We start from the raw sequence: 27,515 nt of genomic DNA on the forward strand, positions 1-27,515 counted from the left end.
AGCAGTTCCTCAGGGAGGGGACGCACTGTAGCGAGCATAAGAACCCGGCGTACAAAGGAAGCATCCTGGGAGGCGGAAGTATCGAAGGCATAGAACCTTATGAACGTGTTCACTGAGGACCATGTAGCCGCCTTGCACAATTGCTCAAGGGTCGCACCTGCCGGGCCGCCCAAGAAGGTCCAACATACCGAGTAGCATGGGCTTTGATGGTAGCAGGAGCTGGAAGACCAGCCTGTACATAAGCTTGTGCAATCACCATTCTAATCCATCTGGCCAGGATCTGCTTATTCGCAGGCCAGCCACATTTGTGAAAACCAAAAAGTACAAAGAGAGAATAAGACTTCCTAACTGAGGCTTTCCTATTCACATAAATATGGAGAGCCCGTACCACATTCAAAGACTGCTCTTTGGAGGACAAGTCAGGAGAGATAAAGGCTGGAACCATAATCTCTTGGTTAAGGTGGAGAGAAGACACCACCTTAGGTAGATAACCAGGGAGCGTACTAATAACCGCCCGGTCACGGTGAAAAATCAGAATAGGTGATCGACAGGATAAGGCACCCAAGTCTGAAACCCGTCTAGCAGAGGCAATAGCCAGCAGAAACAAGATCTTAAGAGTAAGCCACTTAGGGTCTACAGATTCAAGAGGTTCAAACGGAGACTCTTGCAAGGCCTTCAGAACCACCGACAAATCCCAAGGAGCCACCGATGGAACATAGGGAGATTGAATCCGTAAAATGTATGGATGATTGAGTGAATGTATGAACATCAGACAGAGTCGCAATTTTTCTCTGAAACCATACCGACAAGGCCGAATATGAACCTTGAGGGAGGCCAGACAAAGGCCTAAATCCAAGCCCTGTTGCAGGAAAGCCAACAGCTTGGCCGTACTAAACTTGTAAGCGTCATGATTGTTAGATGCGCACCAAGCAAAATAAGAATCCAGACCTTATGATAAATCCGAGCAGAGGCCGGTTTACGGGCCTTCAACATAGTTTGAATGACCAGCTCAAAAAATCCTTTGGCCCTCAGAACTGAAGCTCAAGAGCCACGCCGTCAAAGCCAACTGGGCCAAATCCTGGTATACACAAGGGCCCTGAACGAGGAGGTCTATACATTGCGGAAGTAGAAGAGGACGCTCTAACGAGAGACCCTGTAGGTCTGAGAAGCAATGCTGTCTCTGCCGCGCTGGAGAGATAAGAAGTAGGATTCCTCCTTCTTGCTTGAACTTCCTTATTACTCTGGGCAGGAGTGACACCAGAGAGAACACGTACGGCAGCCGAAAGTTTCATGGAATTGCCAGAGCGTCCACAAATGCTGCTTGAGGATCCCTTATCCTTGCTCCAAAGACCGGAACATTGTGATTGTGTCGAGACGCCATCAGGTCTACGTCTGGTAGGCCCCACTTGTCCACTAGGAGTTGAAATACTTCTGGATGGAGGCTCCACTCTCCGGTGTCTTCTGATGTGTGAATTTCTTTCCTGGATTCTCCCAGGATTCCTGACGTATATCAACCAAATGGTCCGAATGAGGCAAAATTAATTTGGTAACCTTCTGACGTTTGAATCTGTCAGGTTTCTTGGAGGCAACAACCGGTTCTGGGTCATCATCAATTTGAAGAATCAGCGTCTGAGGGGTCATTATACACGCCATCCTCATCGGACAAAGTATCTGAAACGTGAGTGGATTGTAAGGAAGTAATGGCCCGCTTAGAGGACCCCTTGGTCTTAGGCGGGTGAGGGTTAGGTTTTTGTTTAGTCAATGAGTGATTCAATTGCTGTAACTGAGTGGACAGGAGATCTGCCCATGGCGGATTAACCGCAGGGACGAAATGTGGCTGTAAAGGCACCTGAGGACCCATAGGAGGCGTAAGTCTAGTTACCAGCGTAGTCAGTAAATTATATAAAGTAGCCCAAGGTGGGTCGTGATGTGCCCCCGTTGCTACAGACTGATTGGGGGGTAAGGAACCCCCAGAACCTGAACCCTCAGCTGCTATATTTTCCTCTAATGCATCTGTGGCATCACCACCGCGTATTGCGGGATCAGACACAGAGCCATCGCCCCTTGTAGCAGACATGATATGAAAGCATAAACCACGGGCGTCACAGTACAATATCAGCAGATATAATCCCTAACCAAGAACCCCCTGTGCAGTGTGACAGTACAAACAGGATTCAGGAGGTATATGGTGACTGAAAATCACAGAGAAAAAATAAGATTTTACTCACCGGTAAATCTATTTCTCGTAGTCCGTAGTGGATGCTGGGGACTCTGTAAGGACCATGGGGAATAGACGGGCTCCGCAGGAGACTGGGCACTCCAAAGAAAGATTTAGTACTACCTGGTGTGCACTGGCTCCTCCCTCTATGCCCCTCCTCCAGACCCCAGTTAAGGAAACTGTGCCCGGAAGAGCTGACATTACAAGGAAAGGATTTTGGAATCCAGGGTAAGACTCATACCAGCCACACCAATCACACCGTATAACTCGTGATAAATTTACCCAGTTAACAGTATGAACAACAACAGAGCATCAAACAACAGATGCCAACATAACATAACCCTTTTATTAAGCAATAACTATATACACGTATTGCAGAAAGTCCGCACTTGGGACAGGCGCCCAGCATCCACTACGGACTACGAGAAATAGATTTACCGGTGAGTAAAATCTTATTTTCTCTAACGTCCTAGTGGATGCTGGGGACTCCGTAAGGACCATGGGGATTATACCAAAGCTCCCAAACGGGTGGGAGAGTGCGGATGACTCTGCAGCACCGAATGGGCAAACACAGGTCCTCCTCAGCCAGGGTATCAAACTTATAGAACTTTGCAAAGGTGTTTAAACCCGACCAAGTAGCAGCTCGGCAAAGCTGTAATGCCGAGACCCCTCGGGCAGCCGCACAAGAAGAGCCCACTTTCCTTGTGGAATGGGCTTTCACTGATTTTGGATGCGGCAAACCAGCCGCAGAATGAGCCTGCTGAATCGTGCTACAGATCCAGCGAGCAATGGTTTGCTTTGAAGCAGGAGCACCCAGCTTGTTGGATGCATACAGGATAAACAGCGAGTCAGTCTTCCTGACTCCAGCCGTCCTGGCTACATAGATCTTCAAAGCCCTGACTACATCAAGCAACTTGGAATCCTCCAAGTCACGAGTAGCCGCAGGCACCACAATAGGTTGGTTCAAATGAAAAGATGACACCACCTTCGGCAGAAATTGCGGACGAGTCCGTAATTCTGCCCTGTCCATATGGAAAACCAGATAGGGGCTTTTAACATGACAAAGCCGCCAATTCTGACACACGCCTAGCCGAAGCTAAAGCCAATAGCATGACCACCTTCCACGTGAGATACTTTAGCTCCACGGTCTTAAGTGGCTCAAACCAGTGGGATTTCAGGAAACCCAACACCACGTTGAGATCCCAAGGTGCCACTGGTGGCACAAAAGGGGGCTGAATATGCAGCACTCCCTTAACAAACGTCTGAACTTTAGGAAGAGAAGCCAGTTCTTTTTGAAAGAAAATGGATAGGGCCGAAATCTGGACCTTTATGGACCCCAACTTCAGGCCCATAGTCACTCCAGACTGTAGGAAGTGCAGGAACCGTCCCAGCTGGAACTCCTCTGTAGGGCCTTCCTGGCCTCACACCAGACAACATATTTTCGCCATATACGGTGATAATGCTTTGCTGTCACGTCCTTCCTAGCCTTTATCAGCGTAGGAATAACTTCATCCGGAATGCCTTTTTCCGCTAGGATCCGGCGTTCAACCGCCATGCCGTCAAACGCAGCCGCGGTAAGTCTTGGAACAGACAGGGCCCTTGTTGCAACAGGTCCTGTCTGAGAGGCAGAGGCCATGGGTCCTCTGTGAGCATTTCATGCAATTCCGGGTACCAAGTCCTTCTTGGCCAATCCGGAACAATGAGTATTGTTCTCACTCCTCTTTTTCTCACAATTCTCAGCACCTTTGGTATGAGAGGAAGAGGAGGAAACACATAGACCGACTGGAACACCCACGGTGTTACAAGTGCGTCCACAGCTATCGCCTTGAGGGTCTCTTGACCTGGTGCAATACCTTTTTAGCTTTTTGTTGAGATGGGACGCCATCATGTCCACCTGTGGCAGTTCCCATCGATTTGCAATCTGCGTAAGACTTCTTGATGAAGTCCCCACTCTCCCGGGTGGAGGTCGTGCCTGCTGAGGATGTCTGCTTCCCAGTTGTCCACTCCCGGAATGAACACTGCTGACTGTGCTAGTACGTGATTCTCCGCCCAACGAAGAATTCTGGTGGCTTCTGCCATTGCCACCCTGCTTCTTGTGCCGCCCTGGCGGTTTACATGGGCCACTGCAGTGATGTTGTCTGACTGAATCAGCACTGGTTGGTTTCGAAGCAGAGGCTCCGCTTGACTCAGGGCGTTGTATACGGCCCTTAGTTCCAGGATATTAATGTGCAGACAAGTCTCCTGACTTGACCACAGCCCCTGGAAGTTTCTTCCCTGAGTGACTGCCCCCCATCCTCGGAGGCTTGCATCCGTGGTCACCAGGACCCAGTCCTGTATGCCGAACCTGCGGCCCTCGAGGAGGTGAGCACTTTGCAGCCACCACAGAAGAGACACCCTGGCCCTGGGGGACAGGGTGATCAGCCGATGCATCTGAAGATGCGATCCGGACCACTTGTCCAACAGATCCCACTGAAAGATCCTCGCATGGAACCTGCCGAAGGGAATGGCTTCGTATGACGCAACCATCTTTCCCAGGACTCGCGTGCAGTGATGCACCGACACCTGTTTCGGTTTAAGGAGGTCTCTGACCAGAGTCACGAGCTCCTGAGCCTTTTCCTCCGGGAGAAACACCTTTTTCTGGCTTGTGTCCAGAATCATGCCCAGGAAGGGCAGACGCGTCGTAGGAATCCTGCGACTTTGGAATATTCAGAATCCAGCCGTGCTGTCGCAACACCTCCTGAGTGTGTGCTACGCTGATCAGCAACCGCTCCCTGGACCTCGCCTTTATGAGGAGATCGTCCAAGTATGGGATAATTGTAACCCCTTGCTTCCGAAGGAGCACCATCATTTCCGCCATCACCTTGGTAAATATTCTCGGTGCCGTGGACAGGCCAAACGGCAACGTCTGGAATTGGTAATGACAGTCCTGTACCACAAACCTGAGGTACTCCTGGTGAGGTGGATAAATGGGGACATGCAAGTACGCATCCTTGATGTCCAGAGACACCATAAAATCCCCTTACTCCAGGCTTGCAATGATCGCTCTGAGCGATTCCATCTTGAACTATAATTTCTTCAGATAAATGTTCAGGGATTTTAAATTCAAAATGGGTCTGACCGAACCGTCCGGTTTCGGTACCACAAACATAGTGGAATAGTAACCCCTTCCCGTTGAAGGAGGGGAACCTTCACTACCACCTGCTGGAGATATAGCTTGTGAATTGCTGCCAACACTACCTCCCTTTCCATGGGGGAAGCTGGCAAGGCCGATTTTAGGTAACTGTGAGGGGCGTCACCTCGAATTCCAGCTTGTATCCCTGAGACACAATTTGTATAGCCCAAGGATCCACCCGTGAGCGAACCCACTGGTGGCTGAAATTTCGGAGACGCGCCCCCACCGCTCCTGGCTCCGGCTGTGGAGCCCCAGCGTCATGCGGTGGATTTAGTGGAAGCCAGGGAGGACTTCTGTTCCTGGGAACTAGCTGTAAGGTGCAGCTTTTTTCCTCTACCCCTGCCTCTGGCAAGAAAGGATGCACCTCTGACTTTCTTGCTTTTTTGTGAATGAAAGGACTGCATTTGGTAATACGGTGCTTTCTTTGGCTGTGAGGGAATATATGGCAAGAAATTTGACTTCCCAGCCGTAGCTGTGGAAACTAGGTCCGAGAGACCGTCCCCAAACAATTCCTCACCCTTATAAGGTAACACCTCCATGTGTTTTTTAGAGTCGGCATCACCTGTCCATTGCCGAGTCCATAGGACCCTTCTGGCAGAAATCGACATTGCGTTTATTCTAGAGCCCAGCAGGCAAATGTCCCTCTGGGCATCCCGCATATATAGGACAGCGTCTTTGATATGCCCTAGGGTCAGTAACATAGTCTCCCTGTCCAGGGTATCTATCTCCTCAGACAGAGTATCTGTCCATGCTGCTACAGCACTACACATCCAGGCCGAAGCAATTGCTGGCCTCAGAAGAGTACCAGAATGTGTATAAACAGACTTCAGGATACCTTCCTGCTTCCTATCTGCAGGATCCTTAAGGGCGGCCGTATCCTGTGACAGCAGGGCTACCTTCTTAGATAAGCGTGTCAACGCTTTGTCTACCCCAGGGGAGGATTCCCAGCGTAACCTATCCGTTGGCGGGAAAGGATACGCCATAAGTAATCTTTTGGAAACCAGTACTTTCCTATCAGGGGAATCCCACGCTTTTTCACATAACTCATTTAATTCATGTGAAGGGGGAAAAGTCACTTCTTGCTTTTTCTCCCCAAACATATAAACCCTCTTGTCAGGGACAGGGTTTTCCTCCGATATGTGCAATACATCCTTCATTGCTATAATCATGTATCGGATGGCTTTAGTCATTTTAGGCTGCAACTTTGCATCATCGTCATCGACACCGGAGTCAGAATCCGTGTCGACATCTGTGTCAACCAACTGGGATAGTGGGCGCTTTTGAGACCCTGACGGCCCCTGAGCTGTAGAATCAGACATGGGTTGAGACCCTGACTGATTATTTTAACACCTTCCACATATCCATCCAAGCAGGTGTCGGCGCCGTCGGCGGCGACGCCACATTCACTTGCACTTGTTCTGCCTCCACGTAACCGTCCTCCTCAAACATGTCGACACAAACGTACCGACACACCACACACACACAGGGAATGCTCTAATTGCGGACAGGACCCCACAAGGCCTTTTGGGGAGACAGAGAGAGAGTATGCCAGCACACACCCCAGCGCTATATAACCCAGGGATTACACAGTAACTTAGTGTTTACCCAGTAGCTGCTGTTTATGATAATTTGCGCCTAAATTTATGTGCCCCCCCTCTCTTTTTACCCTTTTTCTACCTTGATACTGCAGGGGAGAGCCTGTGGAGCTTCCTCTCAGCGGAGCTGTGGAGAGAAAATGGCGCCGGTTAGTGCTGAGGAAGAAGGCCCCGTCTCCTCAGCGGCGGGCTTCTGTCCCGGGTCTGTGTAAATAAAATGGCGGGGGCTCGTACATATATACAGTGCCCAGCTGTATATATGTGTCTTTTTGCCAAGAGGTATCCTAATTGCTGCCCAGGGTGCCCCCCCCCCGCGCCCTGCACCCTACAGTGACCGGAGTGTGTGGGTAGTGTGGGCGCAATGGCGCACAGCTGCAGTGCTGTGCGCTACCTCATGTGAAGACAGGAGTCTTCTGCCGCCGATTTCGATGTCTTCTTGCTTCCGCCGGCATCTGTCTTCTGGCTCTGCGAGGGGGACGGCGGCGCGGCTCCGGGAACGGACGACCAAGGTTAAGATCCTGTGTTCGAACCCTCTGGAGCTAATGGTGTCCAGTAGCCTACCGCAGTTAGTAGGTTTGCTTCTCTCCCCTCAGTCCCTCGTAGCAGAGAGTCTGTTGCCAGCAGAAGCTCTCTGAAAATAAAAAAACTAACTAAAATACTTTCTTATTAGCAAGCTCAGGAGAGCTCACTAAAAGCACCCAGCTCTGGCCGGGCACAGATTCTAACTGGGGTCTGGAGGAGGGGCATAGAGGGAGGAGCCAGTGCACACCAGGTAGTACTAAATCTTTCTTTGGAGTGCCCAGTCTCCTGCGGAGCCCGTCTATTCCCTATGGTCCTTACGGAGTCCCCAACATCCACTAGGACGTTAGAGAAATACAAAATAAGTATATCCTGTGAATATACCTATATCAACTAATAACCCTGACACACTTAGCCCCCCTCACAGTACAGAATATAGGGATAGCAATATGAGTGAGATAAACAAAAAAGATATCACACAGCAGCTATATGCACACACACAGTCACATATACATGCAGAAATTATGACAAACAATAAAACTGCACTGGACTAGCAATACTAAGTAGTACTAAGTAAAGCTATATAGACTTATAGATATATCAATGCACAGTAAAGACTGGATGTATATCACAGGGTACTTGTACTAAATAGCCCTGTAGTAATGCACTGTTTCTTAACTAACACTGTCAAAAGGCACAGCGCTGATGATGCAGGCGGCTTTACAGAGGAGATTTTGCCCATGCAGTCCCAGAATCAGCTCAGCGCCCAAACGCTGACAGGGAGTGAGGGAGACAGAGAGGTGCAGCTCCAGGGTGGGAACATTTACATGGTGCCCTGGGGCTGGGGTTACAGGTCAGCGCCTTATCCCCTTATTGGACTTCCCCACTGGGTACTGTGTGCCTGTGAAAAATGGATTATAGTAGAATCCAACCTGTGCCCCTGCCCTGGTGGTCTAGTGGGGTCCCTGTACTAACACAGTGTCTACGCCAGCGTCTCCTAATCGATTTACAGTGGATCCCATCTGGGGGACCCTCTTACCTCCTCCCTTGATGTGGCCACACGATCCCGGAGAGCTGCGGCGAGTGTGTGTGGCTGTCACGAAAGACCCGGCAACCAGGGCGCGGGAGTATACAGCGCCGCCGGGGGAGGTGATGGAGCTGCAGCATGAGATGTCAAAATAACATCTAGCACTGATAGTGCCTATTCTGCAGCCTTTGAAGTCTTCTATCTTTTAAAAAAAAAAGCTCTTTTCAGGGCTGCTGGAGCAGCCCTGCCTGTTAGTGTCCTGCCTACAGAGCACCAACTTACTGAGCTCCTGTGCACGGAGGCGGTGTTATAGATGAGTGCAGCACTGAGCATCTTGGGAACAGTCAAAGCTTTTAGCCTGTTGATGCCTGCACCCCGATGTTATCCCTGTGGAACCCAGTGTACCCCACTGCAGAAAGACAGTGTGTTAACATACAGTGTGCTGAATTAAAAAAAACAAAGCAGGTCAAAATATACTATAGAACAATCCATCACATGTCAGAACTCACATTGTAACTTACATGTTGTTTATATATTTAAATCACCTCCTAAAACTATACAAAAGTATCTACAACTGACCCCCACACAGCCAAAAACACTTGAATATTTCTTAAGTGAGAGCTGTATATATTTTCTAAAAACCACCATTTATCTCCTATCAAAAAAAGTTAAACATTTCTTAAATAAAGGCTTGCATCCCTATACTCTCATTTAACCCCTTAGAGGTCAATGAGTCAAGACGCAAGATCCATTCAGCCTCTCTCTGCAACAGGTTAGCTGATCTATCCCCACCTCTAGAGAGGGGGGGGGATGGGGCACATGATCTTTAATTCAATATCTCAAAGAAGATAGATTATGTTTAGCCTCATAAAAATGATGTGCAACTGGTTGGATACTAGATCCAGTATTAATAGCTGCCCTTATGGGAGTACAGTGTTGCGCCATCCTTTCACGGAACATGACTTCAGTTTCTCCTGTAGAATGTAGATTTTAGAACATGGACAAGTTATCACATACACCATAATATATATATATATATATATATATATATATATATGTATATATATATATATTACTAATAGTATATATATATATATATATATATATATACACACACACACACACACACATATGTTCATGTTGCATGTCTATTACAGTACATGAAGAAAGGATGCTTTGCACTACTTTAAAAAAAAAAAATACTGTTTCAGGACTATTTTATTCTAATGAAATGTCTTGTATAAAACTGAACAATGCTACTTACCTGTACTAGTTTTATGCTGCCTAGTTTTTGTTTACATAGATCCCACAATTTTAAATCAAGACAATGATCCAAGAAGATGATGCTCTCTCAATGCAATGAAAAAAGAATGTACGCAACAAACTCATGAGACTTTCAAAAGATCATCTTTTATTGAGTTTACACAAGTCTATGCATTTTTTCCATCATCAAGACTGTCGTAACGGAAACCAGTAGGGTTTGGTAAACAAAATAAAAAGAATAATCTTTTTATAGTCCCATGAGTGCAAGTGCTGTAATATTATTTCAAATTGATATATCATGCCTGTTCGTGTTTTACCAAAATAAAAAACCTGTAAGTTTATCATGGAAATATTTGTTTCTATATGTGGTACCGGTTGAGTATCCCATATCCAAATATTCCAAAATACGGAATATTCTGAAATACAGAATTCTCTGAGAGAGACTGAGATGGTGAAACCTTTGTTTTCTGATGGCTCAATGTACACAAACTTTGTTTAATACACAAAGTATTAAAAATATTGTATTAAATGACCTTCAGGCTGTGTGTATAAGGTGTATATGAAACAGAAATGAATTGTGTGTATGTGCACAAACTTTGTTTAATGCACAAAGTTATTAAAATATTGGCTAAAATGACCATCAGGCAGTGTATATGAAACATAAATGCATTCTGTGCTTAGACTTGGGTCCCATCGCCATGATATCTCATTATAGTATGCAATTATTCCAAAATACAGAAAAATTTGATATCCAAAATACTTCTGGTCCCAAGCATTTTGGATATTGGATACTCAACCTGTATAAACATATGTGCACTCTGCAGTTTATGTAACTATAGATTTAGAATTTGAATTATGGTAATTGTTTTAGGATGGTCCCCATTTATATTTTGGATTACATATGGGTTAATATACTTTATTTAGCCAGTAACTAATTGGTCTGATTTATTTATTTATTACAATGAACCACTGAGATGGAGCATTGTAAAAAAAACACTGAATATTAACAATATGGTTACAATAAAAATCATTGCAACATTGACTGACATTTAATTTAACAAATTTATAAAATTTAAAAAACAAGAAAGTAATCATATAATTCTTATAAATTGTAGATTTTCTTCTATTCCACTGCAAAAACATTCATTTTATTTTAACACATTGTTCAAACAGTCTTGATTAGTAACACACAGAGCAGTCATATTGTCTCTACAAGTTAATTTGAAATTTCCACTTATGCTAGAGTATGCTTACAAAACTTTAGAAATACTTCAGCAGATGGAGTGTATACTCCAAAGAGTCCAAGTGAATTTTGTGTAATTTTATCTGAACACAATTCTAAAAAACTATTCAAGTCAATCACTCCAGCTTGTTTACAAGACAAAACGCAACAGGGTAACACGTTAAATGTGCAACATCACATAGAGCTGGAACAGCAGGGAGCAAACTGATTTGAGATGCTGAACACTAATTAGTAAAAGCTCTAGAATAAAGAATAATTTTAAACCGTATTTATTTGCAGTTAATTTTTGTAGGGATACAAATTTGATGGAAGTACAAGGTGTCAATTGGCACGTCAGCGCTGTGATAATGTAAAAAAATATATAGATAATGTAAAAATATATATATATATATATTCTCTTACAATTTTAATGCAGTAAAAATAGGAATACAAAAATAATGTAAACTGGCACCAAACCAATCTGAAAATATTGAAAATAAATAATAAAATAAATATGTATATAATAATTAAACTTGTGAAAGAAACAATTGTTTTGAAAATGCATATGGGGTCAGAAAATAAAAAGGGTAGAGTAGTTTTAAAAGCATGCCTTAAAAATTACTCCAAATTTTTCAATTAGAATTTAAAGGACGTTATGTTGATATTTTATTATAAACTAATGAAACAGATTTTTTTTTCAGAATCAGTGACAATAAACTCTAATCATGTAAGTATAAAACTTACACAATTGCTGGACAATCAAAATACATGGTGTTTCATTCGCTATAGGTCCTAAAGTTTTTCTTAGAACTTTTAAAGCTATTGACGAAATTTAGTGAAATTTGACATGGACATACTTTGGTCTATGAGAAACATGACAAAGCCATAGCAAGTGTTGAAAGTGTTCGCCATTAGCATCATTGCCAGCTTAAAGGTGTCGCTCCATGTTACAGAAGTTTTATCCAACATAGAGGTGGAGCTGCAGAACAGTCTAAAGTTTAAATAGGGGATCCACACTAACTGCTAGTGAGACAGTTTGAGATGACAATTGGTGGCAGTCGTTGAGTCTCCCCTATTTTAAATTTGGACTGTTCTGCAGCAGCATCTCTGGAGCTGCCACTGGACGCCACAGTACGCAACACCACTGTCAGAAGCAGGAACAGCAGCCTTCATGGATGCTAATGGCATACACTTTCAACAGTTACTATGACTTCCTCATGTTTCTCAAAGACCAAGGTACAGTATGTCCATGTCAAATTCCATTAAATTATGTCAATTACTTTAAAAGTTATAAGAAAAATTTTGGGGACTATAGCAAGTAAAACACCCTGTATAATTATTAAACAAGCAGATAAAAAGGGCATTAGTACTAAAGAATACAGATGAATATACAGAACATGCTCAAAGATTATTAGGTGAGGAGAAACCTTATGAAATTATTAGCCAGGACTGAAACTTTTAGTGGATGAGGGTTTCCATTGGCGTTCCTATAGAGGGGCTCACATGCACACACTGCACCCATGTTTTAATACTTACCTTTCCGGAGTCCCGCAGCGGGCGCTGCAGCTGAAACAAAAATCAAAGCCAAAATGGCCGATGTGCATGCGCTTTAGTGAAATTAGCCTCCAGAACATGGCGGGCGCCATTTTTCCAGAAACCTGTACATGCACAATAAACTATGGCACAATGCTGGAGCCTGCTGTGAAGTGGAGAGGAAACGGCCCACCCGGAGTCTGCACACAAGCCCCCTCCTTTTAAAATAGTAACATAGTAACATAGTATCTAAGGTTGAAAAAAGACAATTGTCCATCGAGTTCAACCTATTTGTGGTCTCCTATGCAGGATTATTTTGCATAAAATTTTGACTGATGTTGATGACTGCCGTTACGTTTTACCCCTCTTTTTTATAATAACCATAGTGCGTGACTATGCCCCGTAACCCTGGATATCCTTATCCATTAGGAATTTATCTAACCCATTCTTAAAGGTGTTGACTGAGTCGGCCATTACAACTCCCTCAGGCAGGGAATTCCAAACACGTATCGTCCTTACCATAAAAAAGCCTTTACGCCGTATTGTGCGGAATCTCCTCTCCTCTAACCTGAGCGAGTGTCCACGAGTTCTCTGTGTTGATCTAACCAAAAAAAGGTCCTGCGCAAGATCTGTGTATTGTTCCCTTATATATTTGTAAATGTTGATCATGTCCCCTCTTAATCTCCTCTTTTCCAGTGTAAACATGCCTAGTCTTGCAAGCCTTTCCTCGTATTCCAGCGTTTCCATACCCTTAATTAGTTTGGGCGCCCACCTCTGAACCTTTTCTAGCTCCAGGATATCCTTTTTGTAGTATGGTGCCCAGAATTGTACACAGTATTCAAGGTGTGGCCTCACAAGTGATTTATATAACGGGAGTATAATACTCTCGTCCCTAGCATCAATTCCCAGTTTTATGCATACTAATATCTTATTAGCCTTCTTTGCTGCAGTCCTACTTTGGGTACTACTGCTTAGTTTTCTATCTATGAGGACACCTAAGTCCTTTTCCAGTACATAATCCCCTAATTTTACCCCATTTAGTAGGTAGGTGTTATTTTTGTTCTTGTTACCACAGTGCATTAACTTACACTTGTCTGTATTGAAGTGCATTCTCCATTTCGCTGCCCAAGCTTCTAATTTAACTAAGTCGTTCTGAAGCGACTCAGTATCCCCCTCAGCATTTATAACTTTACACAATTTGGTATCATCTGCAAAAAAAAACCTGGAGTTTCCAGAAAGGTATTTTTAACTAAAGATAAATATGATAATGCCTATGTTTGCCAATAATCCAATTACAGTATTACTGTTTTTTACTATCTGCCAAAGATACACAATTCACTGCAGCTTTTGATTCTTTTTACATTGCTTGTTTCAGAATATACTGAAGGTCTTAGTAAATATGTAGCTATGCCTAATTCACATTTCAAGGACATCACAGCTATATTGAAATTATTACATAATTCTTATTGGAATGATGAATGGCTGGGAGTCACTATAGATGTAAAATGTTATTTTCTTTCATAATACAGGTTGAGTATCCCATATAGAAATATTCCAGAATACGGAATTTTCTGAGACTGAGATAGTGAAACCTTCGTTTTCTGACGGCTCAATGTACACAAACTTTGTTTAATGCACCAAGTTATTAAAAATATTGGTTAAATAACCATCAGGCTGTGTGTATAAGGTGTATATAAAACATAAATGCATTCTGTGCTTAGACTTGGGTCCCATCACCATGATATCTCATTATGGTATGCAATTATTCCAAAATACCGAAGAATCTAATATCCAAAATACTTCTGGTCCCAAGCATTTGGATATGGGATACTCAACCTGTACTAGTCAACAACGTTTTGGCAGCATGGATGAAAATTTGGTGTTCTGTAAACTTTACTGTGCTGAACCAGAATATGTCACTAAAAATATTTTTCATTTTTTTGTTTAAATAAAAGCAAAAATACTGCAATGCCGTATGCAATCAAGCTACTTACCTTTCTATGATAAACTTTTCTAAAGGCTATGGAAGAAATGGTGAAAGTTTTAAGTATTTAAAAGGCCACCTTCCAAAACTGAGTGATGCCAAGTTGAAGGAAGGTATACTTAGAGGTCCTAAAATAAGACTTTTAAAAAAAAAAAAAGAAAGGTGGTATCCTATGACAGGAGATAAAACATTGGGTATAAAAAAATCCAGTTTTTCAAAATTTTCAGATGTTTCACCAATGTTTTTTTTTTTTTTTACATGCTAGAAATTAGAATTGCCCATAAAAAAAACTGCTTTCCTCTGAAAACACACAGTGAAATCTTCAGCCTTGAAATCCGTCATTGGGTTATATCACTCCGATCAAATGGTGAAATAGGGTCGGAAGTAATGACGCCCGAGATCGCTGGAGGTGCAACATTCTGGAGCTGTGAGGAACGCCCTGAGCCAGCGCTTACCCACACACAAGTCTGTCGGGGTCCGCGGATCTCAGCCAGCAAGTTTTACCTCAGGCCAGTATAATCTATGAAGAGCGGGAAGACAGCACCATTAAGGGGACGGAGCTTCTCCTCAGAGTGGACACAGCAGCGTTCCAGCGCCATTTTCCATCCTGCACAGTGCTGGATGGAAGAACAGGTTCCTCCACAGCAGCTCCAACTGTCAGCTTCAACTGTCAGTACACGGTACCAGGCGGCTGTAAAAGGGGGAGGCTAGGCTGTAAACCGACTGTGTCTCCTATTAAGGGACACAGTCTGCGCTGAAAAAGGGTCTCTCTTTGCTGAATGCGCTGTGTGTGTGTTGGCTCCGATCTCTGTGTCTCTCTTGCCATTCTTGGGGGGGAAACTCTGTCTGCCCCCACGTGTGTGTGTGTGTGTGTGTGTGTGTGTGTGTGTGTGTGTGTGTGTGTGTGTGTGTGTGTGTGGAGTGTTTGATGGTCTCCTTTAGCTATGTCCAGGGACACTGTGTCATATGCTGCAGAGGATTTATCCTCCCAGGATGATCCCATTCCATGTAATCAGGATAGCACTGGTTTAGCACAGATACCAGCAAGGGAACCAGAGTGGTTTTCCTCTATCAAATCTTGGATTTCTCAGATTTCTGACAGGGTTGCAAGTAATAAATCTGCAACCCAGGTATTACATAGCTCTATGGCAGTATGGCCTGGTTCTGGTACCTCAAGACGCTCCGTTTAATACCCCCACAAGCGTGCGCTTGTGCATGTCACACAAGATGACACGGATACTGATTCTGACACTACAGATGGTGATGGGGATGGGGATGTGTTGCGGGGGTCCAAATCTCTTGAACAGGGTGTGCAATTCTTGATAGAGGCTATCAGGGATGTGTTAAATGTTAATGATACCACACCTGAGCAGGTTGAGGAGGCTTTTTTCACTGAAAATAAAAAAGCCTCGCTAACCTTCCCTGCGCCAAAGGAATTGAATGCTATATTTGAAAAAGCATGGGTAAACCCTGAGAAAAAATTCCAGATCCCTAAAAGGGTCCAGGTGGCATTTCCTTTCCCTGAGGAGGATAGGAAAAAATGGGAAAACCCACCAATTGTTGACGCCTCTGTGTCCAGACTCTCAGAGAAGGTGGTTTTACCTGTTTCAGGATCTACCGCCTTAAAGGAGCCGGCTGATAGGAAAATTTATAACACGCTTAATCAATGTATACTGCTTCAGGGTCCATATTACGTCCCACTATTGCTACTGCATGGATTGCAAAGGCAATAGTAAAGTGGTCGGCTACCTTACTTGAGGATTTGGATACGATGGATAGGGATGACGCTGCATTGTATTTACACAACATACATGATTCTGCAGGTTTTATGGTAGAATCCATGAAAGGCCTGGGTTCCATGGCTGCGGGAATATCTTCCATGTCTGTTTCAGCTTGTCGGGGACTGTGGCTGCGCCAGTGGTCGGCCGACGCGGAATCCAGAAGAAGTGTGGAGTCCCTACCCTATACAGGTCAGGCTCTCTTTGGGGAAGCTCTAGATGCGTGGATATCCACCGCTACAGCGGGTAAGTCTCAGTTTCTTCCCTCAGCAGCACCTGCTCCGAAGAAATCTTTCTCTTCATCTGCACCACAGTCCTTTCGGCCTAACAAGCCTAGAAAGGCCAGAACTTCCAATACCCTCTTTAGGGGAGGTCAGGTTAAGTCCAAGAAACCTGCCGCTGCAGGTTCCCAGGAACAAAGCCTGCTTTGGGTACGCCAAAGTCCTCCGCATGACGGTGGACTGCACGCCCCGGTGGTGGGGCCAGTGGGAGCGAGACTAAGACACTTCAGTCATGTCAGCGTATCATTCAGCCTGGATCCCTGGGTGGTAGATGTTGTGTCTCAGGAATACAGGCTGGAATTTCAAAGTCTCCTTCCTCATCGCTTTTTCAAAGCAGGCTTGCCAACTCCGTTGAAGCACAGAGTTGGCAAAAAGTACTAAAAGACGCTGTCCAAAATCTGGTAGAGGCACAGGTCATTGCCTCACATGCTGAACAATGGTTACTATTAGAACCTTTTCGTGGTACCAAAACCGGATGGTTCGGTCAGGCCCATTCTGAACCTAAAATCATTGAACCCCTTTCTAAAGTAGTTCAGGTTCAAGATGGAGTCTCTCAGGGCGGTGATATCAGGTCTGGAAGAAGGGGAATTGCTGGTATCCCTGGACATCAAGGATGCGTACCTCCACATTACGATCTGGCTGCCGCATCAGGCTGATTTCCACTTCACATTGCTGGACTGTCATTTCCAGTTCCAGGCACTGCCATTCGGCCTCTCCACAACACCGAGGGTGTTTACCAAGGTGATGGCGGAAATTATGATTCTCCTCCGCAAGCAGGGTGTGAACATCATTCCATATCTGGACGACCTGCTGATAAAGGCATCGTCCAAGGAGAGGCTGCGACAGTCCATTGTCCTCCCAATGTGACTGCTCCAGAGTCATGGTTGGATTCTGAACATTCCAAAGTCACATTTGGAACCAACCCAGAGGTTGTCATTTCTGGGAATACTCCTGGATACGGAAGTGCAGAGGGTGTTTCTGCCGCAGGAAAAGGCGTTGGTGATACAAACCATGGTCCGGAATGTCCTGAAGCCACCTCGGGTGTCGGTTCATCAATGCATTTGCCTATTAGGAAAAATGGTGGCCTCTTACGAGGCTCTCCGGTACGGGAGGTTCTACGGTCGGACCTTCCAACTGGATCTCCTGGACGAGTGGTCGGGATCTCACCTCCACATGCACCAGAGAATTCGTCTGTCGCCAAAGGCCAGGATTTCACTCCTCTGGTGGCTCACCTTCTGGAGGAAAGCAGGTTCGGGATTCAGGGCTGGGTCCATCTAACCACGGATGTGAGCCTTCGGGGCTGGGGAGCAGTCACTCAAGGAGTAACCTTCCAAGGACGGTGGTCAAGCCTGGAAGCCGGCCTGCCCATCAACATCCTGGAACTAAGAGCCGTCTACAACGGTCTTCTTCAGGTGGCCCCATTTCTGAGAAATCGGGCCATTCAAGTGCAGTCGGACAACTTAACAACAGTGGCTTACATAATCCGACAAGACGGAACAAAGAGCAGAGCAGCGATGTCAGAGGTGACAAGAATCATCCTCTGGACAGAAAAGCACACGTTAGCGCTCTCAGCCATCTTCATTCCGGGAGTAGACAACTGGGAAGCAGACTTCCTCAGCAGACACGATCTCCATCCAGGAGAGTGGGGACTCCATCCGGAGGTGTTCAAGGAAATAACAGATCTTTGGGGTTTACCCCAAATAGACATGATGGCCTCTTGTCTCAACAAGTAGCTTCGACGTTATTGTTTCAGGTCGAGGGACCCATAGGCAGTGGCAGTGGACGCCCTGGTGTCTCCGTGGGTGTTCCAGTCAGTGTACGTGTTTCCACCACTCCCACTCATCCCAAGAATCCTAAAGCTCATAAGGAGAAGAAGGCTTCAAGCGATCCTCATTGCCCCAGACTGGCCAAGAAGGGCTTGGTACGCAGACCTTCTGAATCTACTGCAAGAAGAGATGAGGCCTCTTCCTCTTCGGGAGGACCTGCTGCAGCAGGGGCCGTTCGCATATCAAGACTTACGGCTACGTTTGACGGCATGGAAGTTGAGCGCCTGATTCTTGCTCGGAAGAGCATTCCGAAGGTTATTCCTACCCTCATACAGGCTAGGAAAGGGATAACGTCTAAACATTACCATCGTATTTGGAAGAAATATGTCTCTTGGTGTGAGTCCAAGAAGTTTCCTACGGTGGAGTTTCAACTGGGACGTTTCCTCCTCTTCCTGCAAGCAGGAGTGGATATGGGCCTGAGTTTGCGTTCTATGAAGGTCCAGATTTCGGCCCTATCCATTTTCTTTCAGAAATAATGGGCTGCCCTCCCTGAGGTTCAGACTTTTTTGAAGAAAGTTCTGCACATCCAACCTCCCTTTGTACCGCCTAAGGCGCCTTGGGACCATAACGTGGTGTTGCAGTTGCTCCAGTCGGATTGGTTTGAACCTCTACAGGAGGTAGAGGTTAAATTTCCCAGGATCCGACTACTTTCATCGGACCACCTTAACCTTCTCACGGCCTTTTACCCGTTCCAGCTCCACTCCACTGTCGGGTCAAATTTGCCCGAGCAGAGCCACTTGCACTGGTCCCATTTGCAATACGGGGACAGTGGCTGCCAGCTCATCCCTTCGAATTAACGGCGTCTTGGATATTCACAGTACCGCCAGACGATCCTTAGAAGCGGTGAGCGGTCATCAGTCTGACACGCTGCAGTAAGGAGAGAGCATTGGACTCAGCCGCCGGAGCCAGCGGCACCCGAGCACTTGTCAGTGCCGTATGCACATCGAGGAAGTGGTAAGCGTTATCATCCCGATATGCTGCTACACTAACTAGAGCAGCAGTTAGAACTGGTGCGGTGTCGACTTGGGGTAACTAATAGAGGCCTAATTTAAAACCAACAGTGCACTTGTTATACATTTATTGACTCTAACCTGACGAAATTATCTTCAAGTATGGGACTGATCTATGGATAATATCCAGACTTTCAGCGCTAAACATCAGCTGCCAACTTTCAGGATATATCAATTTTAATATCACCACTATATCAGTCTATCAGTGCACCGATCTGTGTGGAATTGTATAAAGTTTAGTGCGGACCTTTTATTGGCTACATTTTAGTATCAATAGGTATATGTATACTTTATTATGTGATCATTGTGTACATTTTATTATTAAAATTGTGAAATTTTAGTGAAGTCTGCCTGCGCTCTCTTGTTTAGTTTTCTGTTTTCCATTTGTTTAGGGATTGCTAACACCCTATTCCTCTGAGAGCGGCAAGCAGCATTTCAACATAGGCTCAAGGAGGCGCCTTTCTTTCTTGTAGGTTTAATCCAGCGAGAGTTCGTCTGCTTTGAAGCAGGACACCCAATTTTCTTGGGATCATATAGGACAAACAGAGAGTCTGACTTTCTGTGACGAGAAGTTCTCTTCACATATATCTTCAGAGCCCTCACAACATCCAAGGACTTTGATGTAATTGAGGAGTCAGTAGCCACTGGCACCACAATAGGTTAGTTTATATGAAATGCTGACACAACCTTCAGAAGAAACTGCTGACGTGTCCGGAGCTCAGCTCTATCTTTGTGGAAGATCAAGTAAGGACTTTTACAGGATAAAGCCCCCAATTCGGACACATGCCTAGCCGAAGCTAAGGCCAACAACGTGCAGCCTTCCATGTAAGAAATGTGTCCTCAACCTCCTGTAGAGGCTCAAACCAATCTGACTGGAGGAACTGCAACACCACGTTAAGGTCCAAAGGCGCCGTACGCGGTAGAAAGTGAGGTTGGATGTGCAGAACTCCCTTCAAAAAAGTCTTAACCTGAGGGAGGGCAGCCAATTGCTTCTGGAAGAAAATGGATAGGGCCAAAATATGGACCTTCACAGATCCGAACCTCAGGCCCATATCCACACCTGCTTGCAGGAAGAGGAGAAAATGTCCGAGTTGAAACTCCACCGTAGGAAACTTCTTGGATTCACACCAAGAGACATATTTCTTCCCAATACGATGGTAATGTTTAGACGTTACCCCTTTCCTAGCCTGTATCTGGGTGGGGACTCCATCTGGAGGTGTTCAAGGAAATAACAGATCTTTGGGGTTTACCCCAAATAGACATGATGGCCTCTTGTCTCAACAAGTAGCTTCGACGTTATTGTTTCAGGTCGAGGGACCCATAGGCAGTGGCAGTGGACGCCCTGGTGTCTCCGTGGGTGTTCCAGTCAGTGTACGTGTTTCCACCACTCCCACTCATCCCAAGAATCCTAAAGCTCATAAGGAGAAGAAGGGTTCAAGCGATCCTCATTGCCCCAGACTGGCCAAGAAGGGCTTGGTACGCGGACCTTCTGAATCTACTGCAAGAAGAGATGAGGCCTCTTCCTCTTCGGGAGGACCTGCTGCAGCAGGGGCCGTTCGCATATCAAGACTTACGGCTACGTTTGACGGCATGGAAGTTGAGCGCCTGATTCTTGGTCGGAAGAGCATTCCGAAGGTTATTCCTACCCTCATACAGGCTAGGAAAGGGATAACGTCTAAACATTACCATCGTATTTGGAAGAAATATGTCTCTTGGTGTGAGTCCAAGAAGTTTCCTACGGTGGAGTTTCAACTGGGACGTTTCCTCCTCTTCCTGCAAGCAGGAGTGGATATGGGCCTGAGTTTGCGTTCTATGAAGGTCCAGATTTCGGCCCTATCCATTTTCTTTCAGAAATAATGGGCTGCCCTCCCTGAGGTTCAGACTTTTTTGAAGAAAGTTCTGCACACCCAACCTCCCTTTGTACCGCCTAAGGCGCCTTGGGACCATAACGTGGTGTTGCAGTTGCTCCAGTCGGATTGGTTTGAACCTCTACAGGAGGTAGAGGTTAAATTTCCCAGGATCCGACTACTTTCATCTGACCACCTTAACCTTCTCACGGCCTTTTACCCATTCCAGCTCCACTCCACTGTCGGGTCAAATTTGCCCGAGCAGAGCCACTTGCACTGGTCCCATTTGCAATACGGGGACCGTGGCTGCCAGCTCATCCCTTCGAATTAACGGCGTCTTGGATATTCACAGTACCGCCAGACGATCCTTAGAAGCGGTGAGCGGTCATCAGTCTGACACGCTGCAGTAAGGAGAGAGCATTGGACTCAGCCGCCGGAGCCAGCGGCACCCGAGCACTTGTCAGTGCCGTATGCACATCGAGGAAGTGGTAAGCGTTATCATCCCGATATGCTGCTACACTAACTAGAGCAGCAGTTAGAACTGGTGCGGTGTCGACTTGGGGTAACTAATAGAGGCCTAATTTAAAACCAACAGTGCACTTGTTATACATTTATTGACTCTAACCTGACGAAATTATCTTCAAGTATGGGACTGATCTATGGATAATATCCAGACTTTCAGCGCTAAACATCAGCTGCCAACTTTCAGGATATATCAATTTTAATATCACCACTATATCAGTCTATCAGTGCACCGATCTGTGTGGAATTGTATGAAGTTTAGTGCGGACCTTTTATTGGCTACATTTTAGTATCAATAGGTATATGTATACTTTATTATGTGATCATTGTGTACATTTTATTATTAAAATTGTGAAATTTTAGTGAAGTCTGCCTGCGCTCTCTTGTTTAGTTTTATGTTTTCCATTTGTTTAGGGATTGCTAATACCCTATTCCTCTGAGAGCGGCAAGCAGCATTTCAACATAGGCTCAAGGAGGCGCCTTTCTTTCTTGTAGGTTTAATCCAGCGAGAGTTCGTCTGCTTTGAAGCAGGACACCCAATTTTCTTGGGATCATATAGGACAAACAGAGAGTCTGACTTTCTGTGACGAGAAGTTCTCTTCACATATATCTTCAGAGCCCTCACAACATCCAAGGACTTTGATGTAATTGAGGAGTCAGTAGCCACTGGCACCACAATAGGTTGGTTTATATGAAATGCTGACACAACCTTCGGAAGAAACTGCTGACGTGTCCGGAGCTCAGCTCTATCTTTGTGGAAGATCAAGTAAGGGCTTTTACAGGATAAAGCCCCCAATTCGGACACATGCCTAGCCGAAGCTAAGGCCAACAACGTGACAGCCTTCCATGTAAGAAATGTGACCTCAACCTCCTGTAGAGGCTCGAACCAATCTGACTGGAGGAACTGCAACACCACGTTAAGGTCCAAAGGCGCCGTACGCGGTAGAAAGTGAGGTTGGATGTGCAGAACTCCCTTCAAAAAAGTCTTAACCTGAGGGAGGGCAGCCAATTGCTTCTGGAAGAAAATGGATAGGGCCGAAATATGGACCTTCACAGATCCGAACCTCAGGCCCATATCCACACCTGCTTGCAGGAAGAGGAGAAAATGTCCGAGTTGAAACTCCACCGTAGGAAACTTCTTGGATTCACACCAAGAGACATATTTCTTCCAAATACGATGGTAATGTTTAGACGTTACCCCTTTCCTAGCCTGTATCTGGGTTGGAATGATGTTCTTCGGAATGCTCTTCCGAGCAAGTATCAGGCGCTCAACTTCCATGCCGTCAAACAAAGCCGCGGTAAGTCTTGATAGGCGAACGGCCCCTGCTGCAACAGGTCCTCCCGAAGAGGAAGAGGCCTCGGCTCTTCTTGCAAGAGATTCAAAAGTTCTGCGTACCAAGCCCGCCTTGGCCTGCGTACCAAGCCAGTCTGGAGCAAAGAGGGTCAAGTGAACTCTTGTTCTCCTTACGAGATTTAGAACTCTTAGAATGAGTGGAAGTGGTGGAAACACGTACACCGACTGTAACACCCACGGAGACCCACTGCCACTGCTTGTGGGTCCCTCGACCTGGAACAATAGCGTTGAAGCTTTTTGTTGAGACGAGAGGCCATCATGTCTATTTGGGGTAACCCCCAAATGTCTGTTATTTCCTTGAGCACCTCCGGATGGAGAACCCACTCCCCTGGATGGAGTTCGTGTCTGCTGAGGAAGTCTGCTTCCCAGTTGTCCACTCCCAGAATGAAGATTGCAATGCGTAACTTTCTGGCCAGAGGATGATTCTTGTCACCTCCGACATTGCAGCTCTGCTCTTCATTCCGCCTTGTCGGTTTATGTAGGCTACTGTCGTTACATTGTCCGATTGCACTTGAATGGCCCGATTTCTTAGAAGATGGGCCACATGAAGGAGACCGTTGTAGATAGCTCTTAGTTCCAGGAGGTTGATGGGCAGGCCGGCTTCCAGACTTGACCACCTTACTTGGAAAGTTACTCCTTGAGTGACTGATCCCCAGCCCCGAAGGCTCGCATCCGTGGTTAGAAGGACCGAATCCTGAATCCGGAACCTGCAGCCCTCCAGAAGGTTAGGTAATTGTAGCCACCAGAGGAGCGAAATCCTGGTCTTCAGCGACAGACGTATTCTCTGGTGCATGTGGAGATGAGATCCTGACCACTTGTCCAGGAGATCCACTTGGAAGTCCCAAGCGTGGAACCTGCCGTACTGGAGAGCCTTGTAAGAGGCCACCATCTTTTCCAACAGGTGAATGCACTGATGAACCGACACCCGGGCTGGCTTCAGGATATCCCGGACCATTGTTTGTATCACCAACACCTTCTCCTGTGGAAGAAACACCCTCTGCACTTCTGTGTCTAGAATCATTCCCAGAAAGGACAACCTCTGGGTTGGTTTCAAATGTGACTTTGGAAGGTTCAGAATCCAACCATGGAACATGAGGAGGCGGGTTGTGAGAACAATGGACTGCAGCAGCTTCTCCTTGGACGATGCCTTTATCAGCAGATCTTACAGGTATGGAATGATGTTCACCCCTTGTTTGTGGAGGAGAACCATCATCTCCACCATCACCTTGGTAAACACCCATGGTGCTGTGGAGAGGCCGAATGGCAGTGCCTGGAACTGAAAATGACAGTCCAGCAATGTGAAGTGGAAATCAGCCTGATGCGGCAGCCAGATCTGAATGTGGAGGTACGCATCCTTGATGTCCAGGGATACCAGGAATTCCCCTTCTTCCAGACCTGAGATCACTGCCCTGAGAGACTCCATCTTGAACCTGAACTCCTTTAGCAAGAGGTTCAATGATTTTAGGTTTAGAATGGGCCTGACCGAACCATCCGGTTTTGGTACCACGAAAAGGTTCGAATAGTAACCATTGTTCAGCATGTGAGGCAATGACCTGTGCCTCTACCAGCTTTTGGACAGCGTCTTTTAGTACTTTTTGCCAACTCTGTGCTTCAACAGAGTTGGCAAGCCTGCCTTGAAAAAGCGATGAGGAGGGAGACTTTGAAATTCCAGCCTGTATTCCTGAGACACAACATCTACCACCCAGGGATCCAGGCCGGATGATACCCTGACATGACTGAAGTGTCTTAGTCTCGCTCCCACTGGCCCCACCACCGGGGCGTGCAGTCCACCGTCATGCGGAGGACTTTGGCGTACCCAAAGCAGGCTTTGTTCCTGGGAACCTGCAGCGGCAGGTTTCTTGGACTTAACCTGACCTCCCCTAAAGAGGGTATTGGAAGTTCTGGCCTTTCTAGGCTTGTTAGGCCGAAAGGACTGTGGTGCAGATGAAGAGAAAGATTTCTTCGGAGCAGGTGCTGCTGAGGGAAGAAACGGAGACTTACCCGCTGTAGCAGTGGATATCCACGCATCTAGAGCTTCCCCAAAGAGAGCCTGACCGGTATAGGGTAGGGACTCCACACTTCTTCTTGATTCCGCGTCGGCCGACCACTGGCGCAGCCACAGTCCCCGACGAGCTGAAACAGACATGGAAGATATTCCCGCAGCCATGGAACCCAGGCCTTTCATGGATTCTACCATAAAACCTGCAGAATCATGTATGTTGTGTAAATACAATGCAACGTCATCCCTATCCATCGTATCCAAATCCTCAAGTAAGGTAGCCGACCACTTTACTATTGCCTTTGCAATCCATGCAGTAGCAATAGTGGGACGTAATATGGCCCCTGAAGCAGTATACATGGATTTAAGCGTGTTATCAATTTTCCTATCAGATCGGAATGTGTAGGTACGCATCCTTGATATCCAGGGATACCAGGAATTCCCCCTCTTCCAAACCTGATATCACCGCCCTGAGAGACTCCATTTTGAACTTGAACTCCTTTAGAAAGGGGTTCATTGATTTTAGGTTCAGAATGAGCCTGACCGAACCATCCGGTTTCGGTACCACGAAAAGGTTCGAATAGTAACCTGTGGTTTGTGAATGAGGAGGGACTGGCACAATGACCTGTGTCTCCACCAACTTTTGGACAGCTTCTTGTAGGACAGTGCTGTCTGCCAACAGAACTGGTAAGCCTGATTTGAAAAAAACGATGAGAAATTCCAGCCAGTATCCCTGGGATACAATATCTATCACCCAGGGTTCCAGGCCGGACGATACCCAGACGTTACTGAACTGTCTAAGTCTCGCTCCCACTGGCCCCACCTCCAGGCCGCGCAGTCCACCGTCATGCGGAGGACTTTGGCGTACCTGAAGCAGGCTTTTGTTCCTGGGAACCTGCAGCGGCAGGTTTCTTGGACTTAACTCAACCTCCCCTAAAGAAGGTATTGGACGGTCTGGTCTTTCTAGGCTTGTTAGGCCGAAAGGACTGTGTTGCTGAAGAAGAGAAAGATTTCTTCGTAGCAGGTGCAGCTTAGGGAAGAAACGGAGACATACCCGCTGTAGCCGTGGATATCCATGCGTCTATAGCTTCCCCAAAGAGAGCCTGACATGTATAGGGTAGGGACTCCACACTCTTTCTGGATTCCGCGTCGGCCGACCACTGGCGCAGCCACAGTCCCCGACGAGCTGAAACAGACATGGAATGGATTCCCGCAGCCATGGAACCCAGGCCTTTCATGGATTCTACTATAAAACCTGCTGAATGGTGAATGTTGCGTAAATATAATTCAACATCACCCTTATCCATCGTATCCAAATCCTCTAGTAATGAAGCCGACCACTTTACTATAGCCTTTGCAATCCATGCACTAGCAATAGTGGGATGTAATATGGCCCCTGAAGCAGTGTACATTGATTTAAGTGTGTTATCAATTTTTTGATCAGCCGGCTCCTTTAAGATGGTAGATCCTGGAACAGGTAAAACCACCTTCTTTGAGAGTCTGGACACAGATGCGTCAACAATCGGCGGGTTTTCCCATTTTTTCCTATCCTCCTCAGGGAAAGGAAACGCCACCTGTACCCGTTTAGGGATCTGGAATTTTTTCTCAGGGTTTTCCCATGCTTCCTCAAATATAGCATTTAATTCCTTTGACGCAGGGAAGGTTAGCGAGGCTTTTTTATTTTCAGTGAAAAAAGCCTCTTCAACCTGCTCAGGTGTGGTATCATTAATACAGTATGTAACACATCCCTGATAGCCTCGATCATCAATTGCACCCCCTTTGCAAGAGATGCAGACCCCCGCAACACATCCCCATCACCGTCTGTGGTGTCAGAAACGGTATCCGTGTCATCCTGCGTGACATGCACAAGCGCACGTTTGTGGGGGTATATAGCGGAGCGTCCCGAGGTACCAGAATCGGGCCATACTGCCATAGAGTTCTGTAATACCTGGGTTGCAGATTCATTATTTGCAACCCTGTCAGAAATCTGAGAAATCCAAGATTTGATAGAGGAAAACCACTCAGGCTCCCTTGCTGGTATCTGTGCTAAACCAGTGCTATCCTGATTACATGGAATGGGATCATCCCTGGAGGACAAATCCTCTGCAGCAAATGACTCAGTGTCCCTGGACATAGCTAAAGGAGACCACCAAACACTCCACACACACACAAGGGAGGGCAGACAGAGTTTCCCCCCAAGAATGGCAAGAGAGACACAGAGATTGGAGCCCTGTGTACATTAATAGGATACATAGTCATATTGCAGCCCCCCCCCCCCCCCCCCCCCCTCAAAAACCCTGATTCTCCTTGTCAGCGCTGTGTAGGCAGGAAAATGGTGCTGAATGCTGCTGGGTCCGCTCTGAGG

The 27,515-nt window shown here is 46.2% G+C and overlaps 1 protein-coding gene across 2 annotated transcripts in view; it reads right to left on the reverse strand.

Moving 5' to 3' along the window:
* The window catches only part of TUSC3 (tumor suppressor candidate 3), a 563,832-nt gene that overhangs the window by 276,576 nt on the left and 259,741 nt on the right, over nucleotides 1-27,515 (reverse strand). The window contains exon 1 of one of the 2 annotated variants that reach the window (XM_063920866.1): nucleotides 14,544-14,637. The exons of the other annotated variant lie outside the window; for it this stretch is intronic. The gene's annotated coding sequence lies outside the window, so the exon portion shown is untranslated. Of the gene's footprint in view, nucleotides 1-14,543; nucleotides 14,638-27,515 lie in introns of those variants that run through there. 2 annotated transcript variants of the gene reach the window in all.

The sequence above is a fragment of the Pseudophryne corroboree genome, chromosome 1 (assembly GCF_028390025.1).
Source record: "Pseudophryne corroboree isolate aPseCor3 chromosome 1, aPseCor3.hap2, whole genome shotgun sequence".
NCBI lineage: Eukaryota > Metazoa > Chordata > Amphibia > Anura > Myobatrachidae > Pseudophryne > Pseudophryne corroboree.